Source organism: Apium graveolens, chromosome 5 (assembly GCF_009905375.1).
Source record: "Apium graveolens cultivar Ventura chromosome 5, ASM990537v1, whole genome shotgun sequence".
Taxonomy (NCBI): Eukaryota; Viridiplantae; Streptophyta; class Magnoliopsida; order Apiales; family Apiaceae; genus Apium; species Apium graveolens.
In genome coordinates, this window is record NC_133651.1 from 165,068,739 (window position 1) to 165,095,528 (window position 26,790).

General features: G+C 34.7%; 1 non-coding gene across 1 annotated transcript; it reads left to right on the plus strand.

Annotated features, from left to right (window-relative positions):
* The first annotated feature begins 18,962 nt into the window (after positions 1-18,962).
* LOC141663207 (small nucleolar RNA R71) lies at positions 18,963-19,069 on the plus strand. The gene has a single exon (XR_012551288.1). It is a non-coding gene; the product is annotated as a small nucleolar RNA R71 (small nucleolar RNA).
* The last annotated feature ends 7,721 nt before the right edge of the window (positions 19,070-26,790 follow it).

Below are 26,790 nucleotides of genomic sequence, written 5' to 3' on the forward strand. Positions count from 1 at the left end.
AAAGGACGTTTGTTTTAGGAATTATTCTGAGTCGGTTATTGATCGATTAAATATTCTTTTTGACCCGATTTCAATTCTAAACATATTAAGACCTATATTTTGTCAATTCAACTTATGTGATACGTGAGTTACGTGATTATGTGTTTTGTGGATAATATGATTACCTGCCCTATATGTACGTATTATGTGAATAATGAGCCAGCATGTCTTTTAAACGTTATCTGAATAAGATGTGATTCTTATATATTATTATCGGGCGGGAAGACGATAGGGATAAGTGTATAGACTAGTCAATTATATATTGTCAGTTCATTGAATAGTATTATTTGTGATAGATGCACATAGTGCGAGACGTTCAAAGCCAGATAGAGATTGTAGAGGTAAAGCCTGATTGCGTGTAGTACTGAAACGAGTGGATTCAGAATAAAGATAAACCTAAGAGGGTAAATGATAAGAGAGGTCAAGTAGCCCGTCAAGGGTAATACAGATGCGACATGACTGAGTGATATGGCAGCTAGTTAAAGATCGGAGGATTATCAATTGAGGCAAGTATTCTGGATTTTCTTTTAAATTACTGCAATTATTTCTTCGATCCTATTCTAAGTTCAGAATAGTTAAATGTTTTACATTTCATTGCAATTACTCATATTATGCTTGTTCATTTATTCTTGTTCCTGTAATTCGATTGCTCTCTTGAGCAAATACCCATTCTTTCGGGTTATTTGCGAACCCTGAATTGGGAAGTTTTGACTTCAAAATGGTTTGACATCAAAACACTCTACGGGCTGGATAGTGATACTTTGGGGATTAAGTTTTACTTAATCCTAAGGACCGAAACATAATCGGTGCCTTGAGATGGGCCGTAGTGCCTGGGGACCCGACTGGATCTATACGGGTAGGTATAGATCTACACTGTATCCTGACTGATCAGCAGGATATAAGTGTGAACTAGTGTCCAGTCTAATTTATTATTGTTCGCCATTAATGGAATTCCTTCTTGAAATAAAATGTGATTATGGATTAAAATTATTCTTTCTTAGCACTCAGTTTCGGGAAATTACAATGTTTCTGAATAAATTCGAGGTTCAAATTGTTGCTGCAGCATTAGTTGCGCAGTGACAATTAGAATCTTGAATGAATTGAGATCTTCTTAATTATTCAACCCGTCCTTATCAGGATGGTTTAGCAGGCTAAGTTTATGAAAACTTAATCGATAATGATGGATACTGAATAGTTAGGAATTTCTTGAACGTCGTTATGAATAGTTATTACATTCGTTGCTCAAGTATGAAGTGTTACTAGAAACTATTTTGAAAACACGTGATCTCTGAAGCTCTTACAAAAATGTTTTTATTCCCTATGTGATTTATAGCAATGCAAATCAAATTGGTTTTAAGATAATGAAGTATATCCCTTAAATGATTTCGTATTTCGATCTTCAAAATATTTTAGAGATTTTGTCCGGAAGTTTTCTTTGATATTAATGCTTGAAATTCAAAATATATACTTGCTGGGCATTTTTGGCTCACTCTTGCTTTGTAAATTCTTATTTCTGCCTGAAACAGATAAGGATAAAAAGTGAATAGCTTTGATAGACAACAGAAGTTAGAGATATTTCCGCTGCGAGAGGTTGAAGGTGTTAGAAGAAAGTGACAAGAGCATTAGTTCAAAGGTATCTATACTTGTATTTTAGTTATTGTGAGTTGTAAAGGGTTATCTTCTTGTTTCATACCATAACCTGTAAACGATCCAGATTCAAGGTGTTATTTATTTATTCTTTATTTTATGTAATGATGATTTAAGTGACACCAAATCTTGACCCCGGATTTGGAGTGTTACAGTTTGGCATCAGAGCTGCAGGTTATTGGTCACTGAAATAAGAATAGGTGAGAGTAAGATTGGAATGATAGGTCATACAAGATAGGAAAGACCCTAGGCATTCTTCCCCCTAATGATTATTATGTGATTTTGTGGGACATAACCATTTTTGTATTTTTACAACCCGAAACTCTTCCAAAAACTCCTTCCTAACCTAATCTGGTAATTACAGACATTTTTCATGTTTTGACTTTTTTGATCCGGATTACGGTTTGACCCGTGCGCGGCCAGACGCAAGATTTTCGATACGATAATCATTTTGATAAAGCAACAAAAGCCGTATTCTTAAAAGATGGGATAATATTATATTATTTTCATATAAAGTATTTTATATGAAGCCCGGTTTGGATAATTATCCAATACAGGTATTAAGTCGGATCATTTTTGCAGTTACTTAGCGGCTAATTAACTAATTTATCGATCCAATACGATCCAATATTCCATAAATATATATAGCCCTTTTATTATTTCATTTTATTCGTATAATCATAATCAGTCAGTAAAATTCCATAAAATACAGAGAAAATGTTGAATTCATGTCGCGTTCTTGATAATCAAATTTGCGAACGAGGGCGTTATCGAACTCCGATTCGAGCGTGTGATATAACAAATCGAAGCACTCGAAAAGTACTTTCATAATCAATCATCCGTTTTTATGCAGGAATCAAGGTATTTTCCTTATTTAATTAATGTATTTCGAATTAATTATAGATTAAATTATGAAAATTTGTTCTTGATGTTATTGATATGATTTGATGATTCCATCTTGTAGATAATATTTTTCTGGTCAATTTGGTATATTATATGTCAAAAATCGAGTTCAATAACATGTAGAAATGGTGGTTTGATTATTGAGAATAAAAATTAGGGTTCTTGATATGAATGTTCTAAATTGAAAATTGGGTATTTATGGATTAAGGGTTATTGTTTAAAATTGATTGCACAGACTTGTAGATCGTCCAAAGATGATTCGATTGATATATAGATGGTTAACAGACGATAGACGGAAGGGCTTCGTCAGAAAATTTAGCCCAGCGGCGGCGTAATTTTCAGACGGTTATTCCGTCCAATTCTTTTGTTATTTAACTATTCTGTTTAGGGGTGAGAGCGGTGCGGGCGGTGCGGTTTTTTCCTCAAACCGCAAACCAAACTGCACATGCGGTTTGATCAAATTTCCAAACCGCAACCGCACCGCGTACCCTCAAAAACTGCATAAACCACACCACGAAAATGCGGTGCGGTGCGGTTCACTGCGGTTTATACTTTACAAATTCGAAAAATTTAAATATATATAAAACTTAGATTTAATTAAATTTCCGAATAATATAACAAAGTCACCAATATTCTTCAATAATACAAATTAGAACTTACATACTGTAAGTTTAACATAGAAGCTTGGCTCGGCAATTAAATGAGTTCATGATTAAATAATTGGCTTTGTATCCAGTGTGTCATTGTTTGTGAAGAAACACAAAAAAGATGATCACTATGCAACAATTGATCTTGCAGAAATAAGATGATCACTAAGCAAACACTACCAGTATGTTAAATGAAATCAGACTTAATAAATGGAATCATGAAATATAAGTATATTATATATATAACATATTAAATATTGCGTTGCGGTGCGGTGCGGTGCGGTTTGAACCGCATTTCAGAAATTTAAAACCATAAACCGAATCGCACCGCGTGGTTTATTAAAAATTCAAACCGCAACCACACCACAAAAATTAAAAACCGCGTTTTGCGGTACAGATTGGTGCGGTACGGGCGAGTTTTGCGGTTTGCGCGGTTTTCTGCTAACCCCTAATTATGTTGCTGCAGATGTGTTCCTGGAGAAAAGAGCTATATCCCCTGTTAATTTGATATGGTTCTGGACTGTTTTTCAGTTGGCCGGAAAGCTTGGGGTCGCCGTTAATGGCGACCGCCGGCGACCGAAAAACGGGGAAGATGGTAATTTACTGTTTAGCCCCCTGAGTTTGCAGATTTTACAATTCAGTCCCTGTACTTTTAAAATTTTAAAGAAATAAGATATCTATTTAATAATTATCAAAAAGTGGATTTCAGTTTAATTATTTTCAGAAATTGTGTTTTCTTTTATAATATTTTCAGATATTGTTTTTAATTCCAAAATTTATTATTTAATTATTCTGAAAATAATTTTTAATTCCAAAATAAATCTAAATTATTTAATTAATCAATTTTATTTGATAATTAATTATTTAATTAGTCAATTAATTTAAATATTAATTGATTAATTAATTTAATTCGTTATTAATTAATTTTAATTGATTATTTAATTTGATTTAATTATTTATTTGGATTTAAAAATTCTGAAAAATAGTTTCGAGCTTTAAAATATTATTTTAAATTATTTTCAAGGCTCGATAATTATTATAAAATTATTTTAATATCAGAGTCGGGTGTTCGAACACTGTTATTTAATTATAAAATGATTTGGAGACCCATTTTATTTCTGAAAAATGATCAAAATTTCGTATTAAATACTGGAAAAATCATTTTTGACCCTGAATCTTCTTTGAAAAATTATTTTGATCGAATATCTTGCATGCTATGTGCTACGTGCTATCTGTATTAAGGCAAGTACTTATGATCCTTCTTCAAGATATATTGCAAATATTTTCAAACTTTCTCATAACATGTTGCTAGTATTCAAAATAAATCTTGTTTAATATTGCAAGCGCTTTAAACTATTTAACCTTGAACCCTGATTCTTATTGATCTTGAGCCATAAGCCTTATTTTTCATAAACCATTGATTGTTGAATTCTCAGAAATGAGCCAGACACATACGATACTACTCCACAAATACATATCTACCGCATACTGATTTCTGATATTAAATTGTTTGACATACCAGCCCTTATTCCTTGTTTAACAAAAGACCAATCCTTATAACCTTTGAACCCTTGGTCATCTACTTTCTAATTCTTTCCTTGATAAAAAGCCAATCTTTTTGAATTCATTATTATACCTTCAGGGTATTGTGAATCACCCTATGCTTCAAGATAAATGTTGTTTATAATTAAGCGTATTGAATTACATTATTTATCATATTGTTATTCTGGAATTGGATTATTTTAAATATGGACCAGATTCGTGGTCGGACCAGATTCGTGGTGATAATAGGCCAATGTGTGCCTTGGATCCAGTATATAGAGCAAAGCTGGGAGCCTTGCTCAGGGTTAGTGCGCGACTGATCAGCAGCCTAACCTTGTTTTCTTTAAATGAAAAATGAATATCCAGTTATTGTTTTCTTTAAACCATTTCAATTGATTATTGTTTAACCTCAGTTATTGCTATTATGACTTTCTAAGCTAGTTAGCTCACTCTTGCAAACCTTTTTTATGTTTTCAACAGTTGAAAAGGAAATTTGTTGATAACGAAAATTCCCAGTCCAGTGTGCGAGCTAGGATTCCAGTTTAAGTTGGATCGAGCTAGCAGGAGCTTTATATTGTAGATGAGTTATGCAAGATTGTAAGAACGATATCATTAGTAATTGTAAGTTGAGTTAGTTGGGATTTGGTACGATATAACAAAAGTTAAGGTTGTGGCTTGTTTTCATACTTTAACCTATTGCGATTTGTGGTTATGTTAGGAAATCAATAACACATAGGGGATGAATGTGTTTTACTGTTTTTAGGCTTTTCTTGAATTTTTTGGCTTGGTTGAACAAAGTAAATTAATTCTTGTAGTGAAATGTGTTCATGCAGAATTTAAGCTTGCAGAAAATAAAGAACACAGATCTTCAAAACTCACTTAATTTTGTATTAAAATTAAGATTATTTTGCTACAAAATTTCTAGGCTCTTTGTTGATAAATAGCTTAGCTTCTTCTTGAGAGTGTTACAAGAAATTTGATCTAAATTGTTACAACTGACTAAAGGACCAGTGTTAACTTTATAACTTAGTTAACTGCTGGTTTACACAGTGTGTAATAAGACATCCTATTAGCTTTTCTAAACTATCACTTGTCATTTCTATTTATAGAAAAGTAGATCTTCCATTTTTGGCTTAGCATATCTTTAGCATCCCGTGTTCACTTTGATCTTCCTCTGTCAGTTAATCTTTACCATTGATCTTGCATATTCTTCAAGCTGCTTTCTGTAGACTTGTCAATCCAGCTTTTGGATTGTTTGTTGATTGTTTATCTTGGATATTGAACTGATCAGCAACTTTGTACTTTGAGATTGTACCTCGAGATCTCCAGTTTAGGTCTATAGAACATTTGACATCTCGATAAGCTTCGTACTTTGAGACTCGAGATCTCCAGTTTAGGTCTATAGAATATTTGACATCTCGATAAGTATATTGGCTTATCAAAATCTCTAGTGCTCTATATTTAGTTTAGCTTGTAGAGGTCTTCAGTTCTCTATAAGAGATTTTAGGCTTGTTGAGATCTCTAGTCATCACATCTTCACTTTCACTAATCGATAACTCTTAGTTCTCTAGTGGTTTCTTGACTTGTCAATATCTCAGAGTTCTCTAGTCAAATTAACTTGTCGATATCTCAAAGTTCTCTAGTGATCTTGTCGATATCCCTGAGTTCTCTAGTGAATTTTGACTTATCGATATTTCTGAGTTCTCTAGTGGAACTTGACTTATCGATAACTCAAAGTTCTCTAATGAATGTAGACTTGCCGATAACTCTGAGTTCTCTAGTGAAGAAATGACTTGTCGATATCTCCAATCTTCAGTTCTTCAATTTGGCTAGTCGGTATCTCTAAGTTCTCTAGTAGCTTTCCTGACTTCTCGATAAGCCATTATGGAGTTCTCAAATGACTTCTCTATAACATTAAATATGTGACTTATAGAGATCTTGACTTAGAGTATTTTTCCTAAAACATATATATTCAACTCCAAGCTTCTTCATAATTCTTCTGAGGCATGATCTTCTTGATCTTCTTCCAGATATAATTCTTAGGCTTGACACTGTTTATAGAAAAAGGCTCCAGTCTGCTCCTTTGACATTTTTATAGACTTTAAATGTTACAAGTACAAAATACAAATTAAGATAAAAATACAACTTACTTAGGGTTGATAAAATGTCTTAGTCTTGTTAAAGTACAGGCATGTCCTTTACAACAATCTCCCCTAATTTGTGAGAAGATTGCAAATTGATGCCTGTTAACAAGACTAACCCCAACTTTGAAATGATGGAGAATAAAATTAATACATAGGGCTTGATAGAATTACTACTTGTACACCATAAGATTCACAAGGTTCAATGATTACAAGACTCAAGTAAAGACAATTTTTACATCTGCTATTCTCTAAGTTTATCCTTCAAATGGTCAAGAATTTCAAGTTCTTCTATGATAAGTGTTCCACTTAGGGATTCTAAAAGTTTTTGTCTTGCTGCCTTAGGATAACCATTGTCCAGAACCTCTAGGCAGAATCTTGAGAATCCTCCAGCTCTGATGTTTAGAAATCTCCCATCTTTAGAAATTCTGCTCATTTATTTTGCTTTCAACACTTCTGATCTTTTTATGAACATGTCTATTTCTTCATCATGCCTCCTTTTTCTTTCTTCAGCTTCAGCTTCAGCTTCAACCTCATCTCTTTTTTTTGTTTCCTCCCTTTCAATCAACCATTCAGCTAGAGATGATCTCCATGCCCTTGTAGCAGTATCCTTGTCTTTTAACAAACTTATCACTCTCTTAATTTATGTGGGAGCCAAAGAATCTATTAAACTTTTGTCTAGAAGAGTGAATGTACCATCCTCAAAATAAATTCTAACTTCTCTCAAGGATACAATCCATACTTTAACAATTTCCTCAGCTAGATATTGGAAATGGTCTTCATCTGAGATGCAACAATTTAGAGGCAAAAAGTCAGATTCCTTAAAGCAATTACAGATGGCCCTTTCAGTGACTTCTCTTTTCTTTGTAGGCTTGACTTTCTTAGGTTTTCTCATAAAAGATTTGAGCTTGAATTTTAGTGAAGGCTTGGCTAAAGGTAGGGTTGACATTTTCTTGAGATTGGTGTGGCTTGAGGTGATTGGACTTTTTAGGAAAGAGTTGATTGTTTGTTTGTATAAAAATTTTGGCTTAGATGTTTGGGAAGGTTTGATGTTCGAGATAATTGATGTTGTAGGTTGAGCTGAGGTTTGAGTTGGTTGTGTTTGGATTTTAGGGTTGTTTGAGTTTATGAATCATCATGAGGCTTTCTGCTCTTCCTCTCACCTCTTCTCTTCTTTTCTTCATCTTTCTTATCATCCTCCTTCTTCTTCTCTCCACCCGTGCTCCCAGATGGCTTACTGGACTGACTAGGATTTGAGCCAGAAGGATTTTGATCATTCTATTTCTGCTCATCATCATCCAAGTCATCCTTGTTAAAATGTGTTTTGGGCAAGTTGGCTTCTGCATTTTCCAGATATCTCCTTAGTAGCTTTATCATTTCCATATCATCATTGTTCTTGTTTTTCTTAGCTCTTAATCCAGTTCCTAGGATCATGATAAGCTTCTTGTTGCTCATGACACAATGTTTGGGGATCTGAAAATGTCTTAATTGTTTGGTGGTTGGACAGATGTATGCTATACCCTTAATTGGCTGTAGATATGCTTCAGGAAAGGCAGCCACTTGAGCGTCTCTCAAATCAGTTAATAACATGGTATCTTCACGAGTTATAACTCTAACTTTGCTGATAAAGATATCTAACTCAGATACCCTCGTTGAGATAAGATAATTTAGGGACACCTGCATACAGCTGTCTGTCCCAGAGTCATTTGCATTGATCATTATCATGTTATCCACAAAGTTGTCCTGATTGACCTTGATCACTCTTATGAAATTAATTTTCTTGTCCAAAGCCTTCTTGTATGTGAAGTGATTATTATTGAGACAAGCTTTTAAAGCTGTGAGTAATTCATCAAACTCTCTACTCATACTAGATCCTTCAACAACCCTAATAAGTCTCTCCATGCCAAGATCAAATTCTTTAGCTTTCTTTTCAGCACCCTAGACTTGATCAACTTCTTTAGCTTTCTTTTTAACACCCTGGACTTTCTGTTGAGATGACCTTGATCGTGTCAACCTAGCCTCTATCTCCCCCTTAGTCTTGTTGACAGGCATTAGAAGGGGAGTAGGGATTTCAGGCCTTACTTGTTTAGGAAAAGAAGGTAGTGGTATGTTGAGTTTACCCATGATATTTCCCAAAGCTATAAAATTCTGCATTTGAAGATGCTTATAGGAGTCCATCAGGGTTTGGATATCTGTTTGTTGGCTCTTGACAAGAGATATCAAAGCCTGAACTTGTACAGTGAGAGAAGAGTTGGAGTCTTGCAATGCTATCACTTGACCCTGTAGAGACTGAATTTACAGATTTGTTGAAGTGGATCCAGTCTGATAAGAGCTGCTAGATGTGCCAAAGTGCTCTTTTACAGCCTGTTTGATCCCTTCCATCAACAAAGCTGAAGGCTTAAATCTGTTCTGGTGAAGTTGATCCAGCTGGACCTTGGTCACATTTGAGTAATTTGTTGATGGACCACTGTATGGAGATTGATGAAAGATAGTTTGAGGTTTTTGACTTCCTTCTCAATAGAGGTAAGATCCATCCTAGCCATTTGCTCAGTAAAATGCTTAAATTTAGAAGAGATCTTCTCTTGAGATGGTATGATCTTTTCCATTTTCTCATTCACCAGTTTTCTGATTCTGTCTTCATGACCAGTAAGATTGATTTCAAGAGCCTTACCAAATAGATGAAATGCTTTAGGCTAAGCTTTTTATACATCTGTAATGGCATCATAGACACCTTCTGGACTCAAGTCTTTTGCATTGCTTCCCAGAATAGTAACATACTTTTCTCTAAATCTGGCAAGAACTTGATTCATCTCCAAGGAAAAATCATCAGACAGCCATGCATCCACATTTCCATCTTGCTCAGCATCATTAATAATTTTCTCCTTTTACTCCTCAACCTCTTTATTATAATCAAGCTTGATAGTCCTGGTTGCTCATATTTAAAGTCAGGAGATGCTGTGAGATGTTAGCTAGTCCAGATATCTGCTCTACTAGTAGATCATCTACATAATTTGGTTGATAAGCAGATTCTTGCAGCCACTGAGAGAGTATGTGAGGTTGTTGAGGTTGTGAGGTGGAGGGTTCATCGGAAACACCTATGATTGGGGTCACAGTTTGACTCATAGATTGCTCTGTGGTTTTGACAGTGTGTTGTCCTCCACTTGTAATGGGAAACTCCAATTGAATTGGAGGCGATTTGACTGGGTTACTTTCATGTACACCAGCCTCAAACCCTTGTGTGTCTTGCAACATATTGGCACTTGAATGTGCTATGCTTGCCTCCCCTATGCCAGGATCATGGGTAATTGTACTTCTAGCTTCAACTACCAAGGTAATCTCTGCTAGAGTTGTAAAGGAAGTTGTCCCTTCTTGAGGAACCTCCAATTGAATTGGAGAGGATTCAGATAGCTCCCCCTCAAGAGTACTACCCTCAAACCTTTCAGTCTGTATAGATTGTTTTACATATGGAGGTGCATTAGAAGTATTCATGGGGTCTTTAGTAAAGACTGATGAATCCCCCATGTTTGTGATGGTGTCATCAACGTTTACCCTAGCATGTAGCCTCTCACCATCTAAATGAAGTGTCTGGGTGGTGAGCGAAGCTTCTTGAGCTAAGTCACTTAATTTTTGGTGCACTTGAGAAGTGAATTCAAGTGGAATTGGAGTAGAAGAAATTTGAGTCATAAGAGTTTGGTGCTCAGTTGTGAGTGTTGGCAGCTCCCCTTGAGTGAATGAGGAAGCTTCAAGAGACGTGCTCTAACTGTGTGTGTCTTCCTTGTTTCTCCTACCATACACTTGAATTGCTTCTAGTGCAGGCTGTGCAGACTCACTCCTGGTTGTTTTTACAACTGCATCCTGTTGGGAGGATGCAGAGGTTGCTAGAGTGGTCAGCTCTGGTTGTTTACTTCTTTTGGATCTTTTGACCAGAGGTGATTCTTCTTCAGCTATCTCCTCACCACTTTCAGTTATTGCAGTTAGGTTTATCCCCTTTCTCTACTTTTTAATCACCCCATCCTTTTGAGAAGATGAAGTGGGTGGTTGACTAGCTTCTAAAGGTTTTGAAAGAATGGTTGCAGCTTGGGAAGATCCCTGTTGGTGTTCATGTGCTTGTACTTCCACAGGTTCAGGAATCATAGCTGAGCTAGATTGTATGTTAGATCTCATGTCAGGCATAGGATAAGGGTAAGTCGTAAACCTCTCCAACATAAATGGAGTGATTTTCAGACTTACATTGACCTTATTCTTTGTAGTAAGTGAGCCAAATATTATTTTGGACACTTGCTTATAATTGCCTATTTTAGTACTATCTATACCATTAAGTAGGTGTATGTCAGCTACTTTATTATTTAAAGTGGACATAATAAATCTAGGGAAGTAAATTTCCTTACTTCTAGCTGACAGGGGCATAGTTATCCTGGTTTCAAGTTCTTCCAAGATCAGCAGACCAACATTCAAGTGTCTGTTGTGGGCAATTGAATACACAAGCTTTTGCACCACACTTGAAATGTTGTCATATTTTGTCTTCCTGCATGTAAAGGCTCTCACTACTGAATTAAAAATGAATGACCACTCCTTCCTTATATTAGTTATGTTTAGGCTTCATAAGTTAATTCTTCCACCGTAGTTGATGAAGTTTAGAAACTCAATCAGCTCATCAGGAGTTGGCACCTTCACCAGATTTGTAGTAGGTAGTCCCAAAGCTAGGTTCACATTCTGCTCATTAAACTTAATTTGTAGACCTCCGACTGAGCAAGTCACTACCAAGAATACAGCATCATCATGCATCACAGTCCTCACCATAGCTGTAGTCCAAAAATCATGCAACACATCCAGGTACAACACTAGATTAGCAATCAAGGCTCCTGCAATGTAAGATTCATACAGAAATTTCACAAACCCCTTGAAATTGTCAGGGGCTTGGTTAGCATTAGTAAAAGCCAAGTAGTTTGTTCCTTTCTCTGGGATAGTTGCTCTAATAGTGTTTTGTGTCATTGTATTATAGTAAAAGAGAATGGGTAAGAAGAATTTTTGAGAAAGGAGTAGAAAGGAGTGAGAAATGGGTTTTTGCTTGAAAGGCTAGGTCAATTTAGATCTCGAAAGTTATAAGTATGTGTATGTATCGAGAAGTCTCGGTATTTATAGTAAAAGTAAATGACTTGTCGAGAACTCAAAAATAGACATTTGGAGTTTGTCAATCGAGAAGTCATTTTAAGAAATGAAGTACATATCGAGAAGTCATTTTAAATTACTCTTTTAGAGAACTTAAAATTGACTTATCGAGATGTCAAATTAATACCCAGTTTGTCCAAAAAAGACTGAATTAATTCCAACTTTTATTTGAATAAATTCAAAAAAAAATTAGAATGAATTTTCCAAGAGTATTTTACCAAAATAATTTATTAATTTAAATTATCTCAGTTCTGAGTTATTGATAAGTCAAAAATTGTACTTGTAGAGAACTCTGTGAATAAACACTACTAGAGAACTCTACAAGGACTTATCGATAAGTCATTTTTAAGTCTATTGAGAAGTCACTCGAGAAGTCCTAAAATAACTTGTCGAGAAGTCAATTTTTACTTATCGAGAACTCAGTTCTCTATATACTTTTGGTTTTTGTAATTCTGCCTTGTGTTAATTTTACATATTAAGAATGTAAATTAACAACTGAGCAGTTTACTTAGAATTTGAAAAATTCCAAGTTGAATTTGAATTTGAAAGACAAATATGCAGAGATTTCTGAAATATTTATAATTCATATCTCAGTTAATTTCCAATTTAATCAAATTAATTTTGATTTACTGGAGATTAATCTGCTACAAAACATTAGGTGAGTTCTTGCCTTAGGATGAAGAGTTAAGCATTCCGATTTCACCTACGAGTCTAGTGAAAGTTGCTTCATCTAAAGGTTTAGTAAAAATATCAGCTAATTGTTTTTCTGTTGGTACAAAAATGAGCTCAATTGTACCCTTAGAGCATGTTCTCTGATGAAATGATACCTCACTTGAGCACAACAACTTCCTGCAGCTGTATGTTCAGCATCAGCTGTAGAAGTTGATACAGATTATTGTTTCTTGCTATACCAGGATACAATTCTTTGTCCAAGAAATTGACAGTTTCCAATAGTACTCCTTCTGTCAACTCTCCATCCAGCAAAATCTGCATCTGTGTAACCAACAGCTTCAAAACCAATTCCCTTAGGATACCATAATCCCAAGTTTGGAGTTTCCTTCAAGTATCTGAAAATCCTTTTCTCCCACCTGAGTTTGTGCAATTAAATTTAGATGTATGAGATGAGCTTCCATTTCCATGATTTTCCTGTTGAGTAGTTTCTTCATTTTTCTTTTCTGACAGACTTCACAAATTTCAACTTGACAAACTCCAACTTAGGCATGTCTCTTACCAACTCCCTTTTTGACAAGGTGTTAATTTCCTTGAAATTCGGGTGAGACAGATTTTTATGCCAGAGCTTGTTTAATTTTTCTGATGGTTTGGTGTAGAAGCAACAAACACCATCCTTATTTGTTGAGTCAAAATCTGTAACAAATAAGCTTCCTTTTCTTGCTCCTTTCAGAGAAACTTCACTAGTTTTCTTGCTGATTACAGTGCATTCTTCTTTGTTGAATAAGACTAAAGGCCTTTGTTTGCAAATTTGCTAACTCTGAGAAGATTCACTTCAAGACCAGGTACCAGTGCTACATTATCAAAGACAATATTTTCAGAAACAATCTTGCTATATCCCATTGTGAATCCTTTGCTGTTGTCTCCAAAGGTCACCAAAGGGCCAACATCTCCCTTAAATTGTGATAGAAGAGCTTCACCACCTGTCGTATGCCTGGAACATCCACTGTCTATGATCCAGATGACTCTCTATACTATGCCCTGCACACAATGAGTCTTAAGTGTGTTTGGAAACCCAAGCAGTGTTGGGTAGATTCTTCTTGGTAACTTGTTCAGCAGAAGTAGAATGAGTTGTTTTAGAAAAAATAAAATTCAGTAACTGTTGTGCATGGTTTACTTCTGATGTGGACTCATTTCTTGTTTCTTTAAGGTCTACTCTCAGTTTGTGACAACTCTTCATTACTTTCAAGTTGCCAGGAATGCAGTTAAACTTGTCACAGAATGAATAGGGATCATTTGAATCTGCTTCATTGTATTTGCAAGTTCCTTCAGCTAGCTTGCTAACAACCTTTTTACAAAGGTGAGTTAGATGATTTGCAGAGCCACATTTTCACACTTCTTTCTAGGAGCATTTGCAACACAAGCAAAATTATTGCTTTTGTTTATCCCTATTTTCCCAATTCTATTTTTCTTTTTATTTCTTGCATCTTCAGTTTTGGTTTCTTTAATAGGAGTCTTGGGACTTTTTTTGTTCATAAGCTTCTCTTCGGTATTGGAAGACTGAACTGATTCTTTAATTTTTCTTCTCTTTATCTTCATAAACAATTTCTTGCTTGATAATCAATTCTTCTTCACTAAAGTTGACTTCACATGCTTTGAATATAGGTGCATTAACCTCTTTCAAAAAGGTTGGAGCATTCTCAGTTTTCTTTTCTTTCCCTTTGTCACCTACAGTCTTCTTTTTATAATTCATGGCATCATAGTCAAGTCCAATAGCAATGTTTGCACATGGCTTATTCTTCTCATAATACTGCCCGACCAGTTCAGATGTATTTCTGAAAGATTTCATCTTCACTTCATTCTTTTCCAGCTTCTCCCTTAGCACTACTTCAATTTCATTTGCACACTTGAGCTTGTTCTTTAGATAAGCATTTTCTTGTTTTAAAGCTTCAAGCTCCACCAACAACAATTCAGTTTCATTCTTCTCACTTTCAAGCTTCCCATTTATCTTTGTTAATCTGCTAACTTCTTCATTAGCAGCAACCATGCTTGTGTGAATGTGAAGCATTTATGTGCTAATCTTTTCAATAGTTTCCTTATATTGATTCATATTTAAATCAATACTGGTAAGCGTTGGTGTTTGTGCTTTTGATGAGGATGATTCACCTTGCTTCAAAGCCATTAGAGCATAGTTTCCAACTTCCTCATCTTCATCATTATCTGAATCATCCCAACTCTTTCCCTCTACAATGTAAGCTTTGCTTTGCTGGTTTTTCAGAAGAGCTTCATACTTTGCTTCCAGTTCAAGATAAGATTTGTCTTTCTTTGCCTTCTTTGGTTTCCTGCACTCTGTAGCAAAGTGGCCTAGTTTATCACAATTGAAGCACCTTATATTAGATCTATCAACATATCCAGTTTTGTAGCCATTCTCGCTATCAGAATTGTACTTCCCTTTTTCCTTCCACCTGCTATCTTTGTTGAAAGAATGTCCTTTACTCTTGAAGTATCTTGGCTTCTTTACTCTAATGTTAGAGAATTTTCTAGCCAAATAGGCCATTGACTGATCTAGCTCATCCAGTTCTTCAAGAGTATAAAACTCATCCTTTTCCAATTCCAGAATGACTTGCTCTTGTGAATCATTTGTTCTTTGCTCACTTGTTAAGGCAACTGAAGTTTGAGATCTTGGTTCATCATTGGATGTTTGGCTTTCATTTAAAATTAAGGCACTTGAGCCATCCACAACATGTCCTTGACCAGATCTCAATGATTGCCTTTGAATCATCTCTAGTTCATATGTTTTGAGAATTTCATATAGAACTTCCAGAGTTATTCTACTCAAGTCTCTCCCTTCCATGATTGCTGAGATTTTCTGTTCCAAATGATCAGGAAGAGTAAGAAAGAACTTTAGATTCACTTCTTCAGCTTCATAGTATTTGTCATGAAGTTGAAAGTCATTTATCAGCTTATTGAATCTTTCAAATACATCAATAATGCTTTCCTTTGGCTTAGCCATGAAACCCTCATACTGTGAAATCAGTATCCTTCTTTGATTTGATCTAACTTCCTCAGTTACCTCACAGAGTATCTCAATCTTATCCCATATTTGTTTGGCAGTGTCACAGTTGATAATGTTGTTGTACATTACATTGTCAAGTGACTCAATCAATATTAATTGTAAGCTGTTATCCATGGACACTTTCTCTTTTTCAGGGTCACTATACTCAGAAGGATCTTTTGGAGCATAATGAGCTGGAATAACCATGTCTCCATCTGTAGATTCCTCAACTTTAATTATAGGAATGAAGGGTCCATTCTTGAGGATCTGAATGTAGAGTGGATTGGCCATCCTGATAAACAACATCATTTTCTTTTTCCAATGAGTGTAGTTAGTTTTTTCAAAACTAGGAATTTTGATGCTACTGATTTTCTGTGTATTCATTCTTCCAAGATCTTGAATCTGTTTACTTTCAGATTTTATTCTGGTACCACTTGTTAGGAAATGAATAACACACAGAGGGGGGGGGGGTGAATGTGTTTTACTATTTTTAGGCTTTTCTTGAATGTTTTTGGCTTGGTTGAACAAAGTAAATTAATTCTTATAGTGAAATATGTTCATGCAGAATTTATGCTTGCAGAAAATAAAGAACACAGATCTTTAAATCTCATTTAATTTTATATTAAAATTAAGACTGTTTTTCTATAAAATTTCTAGGCTCTTTGTTGATAAAGATTTTAGCTTCTTCTTGAGAGTGTTACAAGAAATTTGATCTAAATTGTTACAACTGACTAAAGGACCAGTGTTAATTTTATAACTTAGTTAGCTGCTGGTTTACACAGTGTATAATAAGACATGCTATTAGCTTTTCTAAGCTGTCACTTGTCAGTTCTATTTATAGAAAAGTAGATCTTCCATTTCTGGCTTAGCATATCTTTAGCATCCCGTGTTCACTTTGATCTTCCACTGTCAGTTAATCTTTACCATTGATCTTGCACATTCTTCAAGCTGCTTTTTGTGGACTTGTCAATCCAGCTATTGGATTATTTGTTGATTGTTTATCTTGGATATTGAACTGATCTGCAACTTTGTACTTTGAGATTGTACCTCGAGATCTCCAGTTTAGGTCTATAGAACATTTGACATCTCGATAAGTATATTGGCTTATCGAGATCTCTAGTGCTCTATATTTAGTTTAGCTTGTAGAGGTCTTCAGTTCTCTATAAGAGATTTTAGGCTTGTTGAGATCTCTAATCTTCACATCTTCACTTTGACTTATCGATAACTCTTAGTTCTCTAGTGGCTTCTTGACTTGTCAATATCTCAGAGTTCTTTAGTCAAATTAACTTGTCGATATCTCAGAGTTCTCTAATAATCTTGTCGATATCTCTGAGTTCTCTAGTGAATTTTGACTTATCGATATCTCTGAGTTCTGTAGTGGAACTTGACTTATCGATAACTCAGAGTTCTCTAATGAATATAGACTTGTCGATAACTCTGAGTTCTCTAGTGAAGAAATGACTTGTCGATATCTCCAATCTCCAGTTCTTCAATTTTGGCTTGTCGATATCTCTGAGTCCTCTTGTAGCTTTCCTGACTTCTTGATAAGCCATCCTGGAGTTCTCGAATGACTTCTCTATAACATTAAATCTGTGACTTGTAGAGATCTTGACTTAGAGTATTTTTCCTAAAATAGATAATTCAACTCCAAGCTTCTTCATAATTCTTCTGAGGCATGATCTTCTTGATCTTCTTCTAGATAGAATTCTTAGGCTTGACACTGTTTATAGAAAAAGGCTCCAGTCTGCTCCTTTGACATTTTTACAGAATTTAAATGTTACAAGTACAAAATACAAATTAAGATAACAATACAACTTACTTAGGGTTGACAAAATGTCTTAGTCTTGTTAAAGTACAGGCTTGTCATTTACAACAGGTTGTGTAAAGAAGGGCCAATGCATATAATATTTTAGATACATGTTTATATATTGTGGTGTGTGTGTTGTGAGCCCTAAACTTCTGACCCAGGTTTGGAGGGCGTCACAATCAAGCCTCACTTTCCGAGAGAGATTACCTTTCATAAACTTCGCATAGCTAGGCATCTGTTCAAGACCTTCAGCGAAAGGTATGTTGATATGAAGTTTCTTGAACACCTCCAGAAACTTAGCAAACTGCTTATCCAACTTTTGCTTTGTCAACCTCTTAGGAAAATGAGGTGGATGATAGACCTGTTTCTCCCCTGTATTACCCTCAGGAGGAGTGTGTTCCACAGTTTTATTCCTTGATTCTACTTCTTCTTCCTTCTTCACCACTTTTTCAGCTACAATCTCATCTTCTGGATTTGGCAAAGGTGCAGACGCAACTGTATTTTGAACAAAACTTTCAGAATCTTCCTCTTGCTGAAATTGGGGGATTGCGACCTTTACGGACCTCACGGTGATGGCGTTCACCTGTTCGTTAACTTCCCTCTTGCTTGGATTGGCTTCTGTATCACTAGGAAGCATTCCTGGTGGTCGATTCAACAAAGCATTTGAAATCTGCCCAATTTGATTCTCCAGAGTCTTGAAAGAAACCACTTAGCTCTTGCACATGAGCCTCAACTCCTCCAGTTCAGATTTTTCATTAGATTGACTTGTACATTCATACGGTAGTTGCTGAAGTTAGAGTTGTTGTCTTGGTGCATATTGCGATTGTTGAAAACCAGGAGGGTTGAATTGCTTTACTGCATACTATTGATAAGTTTGTTGCACCGCATTCTGATTGTTGCTCCAGCTGAACTTAGGATGATTCCAGTTGTTGGGATGATAATTGGCAGGAACTGGTTACTGCGACATCTGAAAGTTGCTCACAAACTGAGTTGATTCACAAGATATAGGACAATGCTCCATCAGATGCGGACCTGCACATAACTCACAAACACTGGTTATCTGATTAACACCATAGTTAGCCAGAGAATCGATCTTCATAGACAACGCCTTTAGTTGAGCAGTGATAGCCGTAGCAATATCCACTTCAAGAACTCTTGCTACCTTTCCCTGTGGCAATCTCTGGGTTAGATACTAGTATTCATTAGCAACCATCAGTTCAATTAGCTCATAAGCTTCTTTATAGCTCTTTGCCCATAATGCTCCACCCGATGTTGCATCAAGCATGGGTCTTGACTGTGCTCCCAAACCATTGTAAACACAATTGATGATCATCCAATCAGGCATGCCATCATGTGGAGACTTTCTAAGAATCTCCTTGTAGCGCTCTCAAGCTTCACATAGAGTTTCTCCCGATTGCTGTGCAAATTGAGTAAGAGCATTCCTGAGTGCAGCTGTCTTCGCCATAGGGAAGAATTTAGTAAGAAACTTCTGTGCGGCGCCAAAAACTTGTTATACGCATTCGCAAGTAGTATAAGATATAAATCAAATTCGTTCCCACAAAGACTCTTTTTAGTTAACCTAAGATTATGCACCTATGCAATAATGGTATGGCTATCACTCAATGCTAAGACAATAACAAGTTGAGATGTTTATAACTAAGATTAAACTAACATGCAATTAACTAAGAATAAAAGTGATTGAATTAACTATATGAGACAACCATGGGATTCTAACTTCATTACTACTTCATTCAAAGTCATTGTTCTTAACCTTAGCATGCAATGGTGATGACAACTAATCAGATAACATGAAATTAGTAAATGCCAACTTTCGTTGTACGAATACCTTACTACATAGGGCAAGTAAGATGGTTAAAATTACCTATGAATCATGCATAACAAATACATGAACCTATGCTAGCATGGCAAGTTCTAAATCTCTATATTCACTGCCGCTTCAATAGAGATTAACACGCTATCTTTTATGTTAGGTATGCACATAAGACGAATAAGCACAACCGATACTAGGATATCAATCAATCACCACACAGCAAGATATTGAACAAATTAACTATAGAAATCCATAAGTAAATCCGTTAGAACCCCACGATAACGACTAGTTCATAGTCGAACTCATCGTCACCATGGATTCCAATGAAAGCATGATAATAAACAATATAAGAGTACTAAGGTTTAAAGACAAATCGAAAACAAACATCCAAGTATCAACTATATTAAAGAAAACAAAAGTCTTCTTCTCCATAGACGTCTCGTGCTCTCTAGGTATTCTTATTGCTCTCCCTGGTCTCTTTGTTCTTAAAAACGTCTTATTATAGGTATATATAGGCTTCAGGATCACCAAGGCTTCAAATCTCTCAAAAATCAAGTCAAAATAAGATTCCGCTGACCACGACCCGCGCGGCTGCTCCCCTTGCGCGCGCGCTATTTCTGTCTTTCTAGAGCTGCCGCCCCGCATTCCAGCGCGGGCGCGCCGTGCTACTGCTCTTTCAGCGTGGCCGCCCCGCTTCCCAGCGCGGGCGTGCCGTGCTTCTTAATTTTTTCTCCAATTTCTTATTTTTGATATAAGTTGAGTTCCGTCTGTCAGAATTTGACGATCCAATAGTCCACGCGAAGCTCTCGAGATGCTATTCAACATGAGAAGGGTCGTGGCATCCGATTCTGACCTCCTTGCAACATATTACCTTGAAAAACAAAATTAATCTTCTAAGTAATGCCTCTAATACACAAACACAAAAATACATCAAAAATACCAACAACTTGAGTCCAAAACACCAACTTAAGCCTGTAATGAACCGTTCCAAGTAGATATAAAATCCACTTATTAGAACACTGGACTGGAAATCCTTGCTACCAACAATTTCCTTTTTAACTATAGAATAACATAAACAGATTCGCAAGAGTGAGCTAACCAACTCAATAAGTCATAGTAATAATACCTAAGGTTAAACAATGATCAATTGAAATGATTCAGAGTAATCAAATTTCTTGTCAAAAAATCATTAGAATTGGATATTCATTTTTAACTTTTAAAACCAAGGTTAGGCTGTTGATCAGTCACACGTACTAACCCCAAGCAAGGCACACAGCTCTGGTCTATAAACTGGATCCAAGCCACACATTGGCCTAGTACGACCACAGAAAACTATCAAATTCTAAAATAATTCAATATGATAAATATTGTAATTAAATAAAATAGAATCGTAAATAACTTTGATAAAATATTTATCTCATAGCATAAAGCAATCCATGGGTATCACCAGGGTATATCAAGGTATGTACGAAGAATGGCTTCAAGCCCGTAGAAGAATCAGGTGATAATGAACAATGGTTCAATGGTTGTACAAAGTTTAGTTCTTTAATGTTATAAGTTATTGTAAAATATATAAGCCTCTGTATGTTCAAGTAATTGTGTTCCAGTATTTGGTGTATGGGGTATATGTATTTTTGGAATAGTATTATATTTGTATGGTTTAATATCTAGAATATTAATAGTCGGTGGTTTACAAAGAATAAGGCTTACAGCTCAATGAATCAAATGATATGATCACGGTTCAAGGTTCAATAATTCAAAGCACTTACAATATAAAACATAACTATTTTGAATACTAGCAACATGTCACGATAAAGTTTAGAAATATTTGCAATATATCTCGAGAAAGGTTTAGAAGGACTTTACTCATCACAAATGATTCCAACTTCACTTGCACTCATCTAACGATTCTATTTAACAACCACTTGTCTACTTTCTCTATGCCTCGCTTCTATTCACTGATCACTTGCTTTCTTTTCTACGCATCGGTTCTATTTTATGATCACCTTCTTTCTTTTCTATGCCTCACTTACTCTGATAGGTATCATAAATATATATCAATATTCAATCACATATTATTATATTCGTCACGTAGGCATCATAAGCTTTTATCTACCCTTCGTTTTACCCAAATGCGATTTACGGATTAAAAGTTATGTCCAAAACAGTCAAACTATAAATACATAGACATATAACACATAATCAGATAGCGCATAGCACATAGAACGCAAGGTATTTGATAAAATTAACCTTTCAAAGAAGGTTCGGGGTTAAAATGATTTTTTTGGTATTTAATACGAATTTATAAACATTTTTTTGAGAATTAAAACGGGTAACAAAATCATTTTATAATTAAATAACAAGGTTCGAATACCCCAATATGACAATGAAATCATTTAATAATAATTATTGAGCCTTGAACATAATTTAGAAAAATATTTTAAAGCTCGAAATCATTTTCTTGAATTTCTTAAACTAAAAGAAATAATTAAATGTAATTAAATAATCATTTAAAATTAATTAATAAATAATTAAATCAATTAATCAAATAATATTTAAATTAATTGACTAATTAAATAATTAATTATTAACTAAAATTAATTAACTAAATAATTTATATTTATTTTTGAATTAAAATTAAATATTGGAATTACGATAATGAATTTTGGAATTAAAAATAAATTTTAGAAAAATAAAAATAGAATTTTTGAATTATTTGTAAAAATAAAATCCGAAAACAGTTTTTGGTTTTGAAGTTAAACAAAAAGAAGATCAAAATCGTTGTGGCGGGTCAAAACCGGGTCAACCGGGTCGAGGAGAACTCAAGAACACGCCGGAGTTAATCCTGGATTCCGGCGATGATAAATTTCCGGCCAAGCTTCGTTCCTGGCCAAAACGTAAACATTTGGCTTGGTTCGGGTATGGTTTTCATTCTAAATCATTCCAGGAACTCAAATCAAGCAACAAATAACACATACAATCCCTGGAATTTAAAATCCGGCCAAATCGACTAAGAAAGCATCAAACTCAATTCTTTCTCGGTAAGCACAAACCAGGAATCCTCTGTGCTTCAAACAACCATCAATTGATTCCTTTTTATATGATCTATAAACTGGTATCAATCAATTCAATTGATAACCCTTGAATCAAAAATGCCTAAATTCCAATTAAGAACATTCATACTATATAAACCATATTTTTATAAATTCGAGAATCAAACTCAATTTTTAAACATGTTATTAAACTCCAAATTCAAATACAATATACCAACTTGACCAGAATTCAATTATCTACAACATGCAATCATCAAATTACATAAATAACTTAAAAATCAAAAAGTCCCAATTTAACATTAATTTATTTCAAATTTAAATAAATAATTGTAAAATAACATGTTGATTCTGCAGATATACGGATTGAAGAACTTGAATCTACTCGTCGATAGCTTTGATTTGACTACTTGCATGCCCTAATCGGAGTTTGGTAACGCCTTCTAATCCTCGTTTGATTATGAAGAACACGATGAATTATAGAGGTTTTCTCTAGATAATTACTATTTTAACTGTGTTTTTATGATTATCTATACAAAATAAGATACTGTAATGGCTATTTATATTTACAAAATATTGGTAACCCGTTGGATCATATCGGATATAAAAATAGAATACTTAATCATTAAGTATTAATAAAACTGATACGGTTCGGTACCGATTTTAGGATAATTATCAAAACCAAGCTTCTTGTAAATACAGTTTTGGTCTCAGCGCTTTGGTTACATGAATTATGAGAAGATAATATAATAGTTTAATCAAAACATCCCGTTTCTCGAAAATACGTGTTTTATCGATTTACCGAAATGAATATCATATCAAAAAATCCGCGCCGAGACCCGCACGGGTAAAACCGTACTCCGGATCAAAAAAGTCAAAACATGGAAAATTCTCGGAATATTTAAATTAGGTTAGAAAGGAATTTTCTCAAGACCTCCGGGTTGTAAAAACATAAAAATGGTTGAAGTTGGACGATTATCGATTATACAAAATAGTTTATAATAACTTGGAAAAATAATTTATTAACTTTATAAATCTTTTATAAAATCATATTACAACATATAAATTAATATAAAAATATCATATATACTTTATTTTGGATATATAAAAATTAAAATACTCAAATTTTACCACATATAAACATCCAAACACTGATACCAATTAACAAATAATTCACCAAAATTCACATAATAATCACATAATAATCATTTATTGATGAAAATAATTACACGATATATCTCGGATATTACATCCTTCCCCCTTAAAAGGATTATATCCTCAGAATCTCCTAAGTAAACAAATAAGGGTATTTTTCATGCATATCACTTTCTAACCCTCAGGTGGACTCTTCAACCTTTGGGTTTCTCCACAGTACTCTTGCTAAATTTACAACCTTATTTCTTAACACCTTTTTCCCTCTTTTCTAGAATCTCTATTGGATTCTCTTCATACGACAAATATGCCTGAAGTTCTATCGGCTCGTACTCGATTACATGCCTAGAATTTGGATTGTACTTCTTAAGCATTGACACGTGAAAAACATTATGAATATGCTCCATATGCGGGGGTAACGCCAATTCATATGCTACCTAGCCGACACACTTCAAAATTTCAAAAGGTCCAACGTATCTAGGTCTCAGCTTCCCTTTCTTTCCAAATCTTGATAATCCTTTCCACGGTGACACTTTTAACAATATTAATCCCCGTCTTTAAATTCCATATCCTTTCTAGCTTGATCTATATATTTCTTTTGGCGATCTAGCGCTGCAATTAACTTTTTTTGAATAATCTCGACTACTTTCTTCGTTTGTTACACCAACTCGGATTCAAGTATTTTATGTTCTCCAATTTAATTCTAATTTTTTTTAAAATCAATAGCACAAACACGTAACATCTCTTCGATAGTATGAATCATTCTTTCATTTTAGCCGCCAGTCTGCGAATAATAAGCTGTACTCATATTCAACTTGACTCCCAAACATTCTTGAAAACTTCTCCAAAATTTTTGAATTGAATCGTGGATCTTCGGATTCCATGACAGACTACTATCTCCTTCAAATACATGTGAACCAACTCGTCCAATGATAATCTTATATTAATAGGCGGATAATGAGCTGGCTTGGTTAGTCTATCCACTATAACCCAAATGGCGTCGTGGTTCGCTTTTGTTCTTAGTAATTTAACTACAAAATCCATTACAATATGCTCTCATTTCCACTCTGGAATCTCTAACGGTTGTTATAATCCACTGGGTCTCTGATGCTCTACTTTAATTCTGTGACATATATAACACCTACTAACCCATTCCGAAATCTCCCTTTTCATTTCTGGCCATCAATAATTCTTCTTTAAATCTCTGTATATCTTAAATCCAAATTCTAGAAGAAAATCTAAAAATACTTTGATCATCTTTCTAAGTGCATATCTCTCCCCCTACTAAACTATTTAACATCTTGATCCACTATCTCCTTTTGACATCTCTTTATCTTTTCCTATAACTCTGAGTGAAAGGTCATATTATACATGTAACACCCCCAGATCCGGGGTCGGGGATCCGGGTCGTCACGGTCTTTCTTTCCACAATATCACTTCACTTAATTAATAATAAATAACCTTATGCTGTGACCCCACACTAACACACACCACAACCCGTTATAGTCTCAGAGATGAAATTTAAATAAGTACAAGTCTTTGAATCCACAATTTAAAAGTTATTACAACCCAAAATGATTACTTGATAAATTTACAGTTAATTGCCATTATCTGCCACAAGTTATAATTATACATAATTGATTCTCAAAAGTAGACGGTCTGAACTACAATAGATCTACCTCTGCAGCTATAGCAGCTACAACATCAACGGGAAGACGCGGGACGCTTCCCACGCGCTTGCGCTGGGTCTGCTGGAGTCTGGCCATCTTTCCTAACTGTTGTTGTGTGATGAAGAAATAAAGCAAGGGTGAGCAGCAAGCCCACCAAAATAATATGTATAATGATTTACAATATATGAGCCTACTCATAATACTCATGAAAGTCTTGGTCAAAAGAAATGAACCAAGTTTGATATCTTAATGCGATGAAGTCGCAAAATATTCAGTATATATACATATATACTTTTCAAAATATTGGAAGTCCTCTTCCATGCATAATATACACAAAATCCCAGTGTATAACTGTATATATAAAAAAATATCGTTGCAAGGTGATCTCATACATCTAACCTTGTCTCAACGTTTTTCTGAAAATCTTTGTCATTCATAAGACAATTATTAACTAGATATAAGTTTAAAAGATGAGGTTACCAAATACCCCAATATACTTATATCTTTCCCAATACTACTTGAACTACCACCGTTCAAGTTATAATCAGTTTCAAAAGTTCATCACATAGATGAGACTACAAGACAAGATTTGAATAGATTCAATCTTTGAAATATTATTGAATGAAAAAGTTATGAGATACTTTATTTAGTCCCGATATATATATATCCACATATATATATCTCTAAAACATTTCCTGGAACCTCTGTTATGTAAAGTATGAACAGAGTTGCAATATCCAATGAATTTGGAAGGAAAAGAAAACCTTTGGCATAAACCAGATATCTTGCTGATCAGGCAAAGATACCCATAAGTAACCTTTTCTACTAGTAGATGGACGAATTCCCCACTGGTCATCACCCTGGTCGCATTAGGACCTTATGCTGGACTGCCACTCAGCCACTTATGCATTTGATGGACTCCCACTGAGCCACTTACACTATCATGGACGCCCACTGAGCCCATGTTGCTTATGCCGACTCAATAGATGGACTTACTTCCCGAACGTTGGGTAAGTAATCAATTCATTTACCAAAACTGCAAATTTGTTGCGAATATAAAATACACCATAGAGCCGGATTCCCCAGGTTTTGAACGAGTATTTAAATCCCCTTTAAAGGAAGATCTTAAATATAAAAATGAGTTTTGGGATCCGCTCTAACTTTTAAAAATCATTTTGAAGACTCGAAAACACTTTAAAGAGTGTTTGGAGTAAAGCTGATTTAATGAAGTAAATCAGTCCCCAGAATATTTAGAAAATGACTGAATATTATTATTTAAATAATATTCCCATAAAGAATAATCTTTTATAAAAATAATTGAAGTAGAAGTTTTAAAACTTATACTTGAAACGAGTATTAAATAACCAAAGATATACTTATATGAAAGTATTATCTTTATTTGAATAATCGAAAATAAGTTTGATTATTAACACCTTATTCTTTAATAAAATAAAGAATATATTTCAGC